General features: G+C 40.6%; 1 pseudogene; it reads right to left on the minus strand.

The window, feature by feature from the left end:
• Positions 1–408: 408 nt before the first annotated feature.
• On the minus strand, positions 409–826 carry LOC118988913 (40S ribosomal protein S15a-like; annotated as a pseudogene).
• Between the last annotated feature and the right edge of the window lie 511 nt (positions 827–1,337).

Below are 1,337 nucleotides of genomic sequence, written 5' to 3' on the forward strand. Positions count from 1 at the left end.
AGAGGACAGAGAGTGAACCTTCCTTAGTATTGCACTTTAGGGCAAGGGCCAAAAGTCTTTACATTAGCATTTTCTTGGTTTACTTTTTCCCCTGTTGTTCTCTTTTGGTTGTATTGTTGGGGTGTGTGTGCTCCTGTGCTAGTGTGTGTGTGTGTGGGAGTACATGTGTGGTCTAATGAGAGGGAGACTTTGGAAGGGAAGAATTGTCATATACAATGTATATAACCCTCCAGGAAAAAGAAAGACCAAGTGAAAAAAGAGAAGGAAAAAAAAAGAAAAGAAATTGAGACAAAATAAGGCAACACAAAACAAGCATGTGTACAAAAAGCAAGTCTTCTCTCAATTTCATGCTGTGTCTCTCTCTTTTTTCCCATTGAGGCATTTTATCTGTACGCATATATGACATCCCTAAAAAAAGAATCCCCAGGTTTTCCCACCTGTGTGTTTTCACCTTCCTTCTTTGTGGCCCATGAGGCCCGTTGAGATGGTCAGTACCATGAAACCAAATTGTGGCCTGGAGCAGGCTGTTCTGCCATTCGTCTAGATCTTTGAGTTGCACATCAGATCTGGGGCTGATTACTCCACACTTGGTCAACCTGCTTATGAGGTTCACAGCAATTCTCCCAGCTCTGTGGCCAGCAATAATTTCAAATTCACCAATGTAACCATGTTTCATCATCACAGTTAGAAACCAGACACTGACTTTGGAACATGGCCTAAAAAGAATCTGGTGTTCGCCTCTCTTTTCGGCATCGTCGATGCTCCTGAGAGCATCAGCCAGGGCTTTCACGCACACCATTATGGCGGCTCGGAAAGATGGTAGCAAGAGCACGCTCTCTTTCTTTTCTTTACTGTACTACATTTATTTTTCTTCTCATGTGGAGGTGTATTTTTTTCTCCCTCTGTGCCCTCATTATCTTAACTTCATTAACACTTCCAAAACCAGAAGTCATTACTCTGACACCATCGCCCTCACCCCTCAAGTCCTACTTTTCTTGATGAATTTCCCTTCTATTCTCAGGTTCTACTTCACATCAGCTGCTCAGGTACAAAACAACAACAACAACAAAAATAAATTACTCAGGATAATTTCTTATTTTTAAAAACTGCTTTACGGAGATATAACTTACACACAAGAAAAATTCACCCATTTTTGGTGTTTGGTTTAATGTGTTTTAACAAATGTGTGCAGTCAGATAAGACAGAACATTTTCATCACCCCAGAAGATTTCCTTTCTATCACTCGAGTTGTGCCCTTTCTAGAATGTCATGTGAGTAGAATCACATAGACTCTTTTGTGTCTGGCTTCCTTTCTTAGTGAATTGCTTCTGAAATTT

The sequence above is a fragment of the Sturnira hondurensis genome, unplaced genomic scaffold (assembly GCF_014824575.4).
Source record: "Sturnira hondurensis isolate 20B ecotype Veracruz unplaced genomic scaffold, ASM1482457v3 Scaffold0006413, whole genome shotgun sequence".
In the NCBI taxonomy this organism is placed as follows: Eukaryota; Metazoa; Chordata; class Mammalia; order Chiroptera; family Phyllostomidae; genus Sturnira; species Sturnira hondurensis.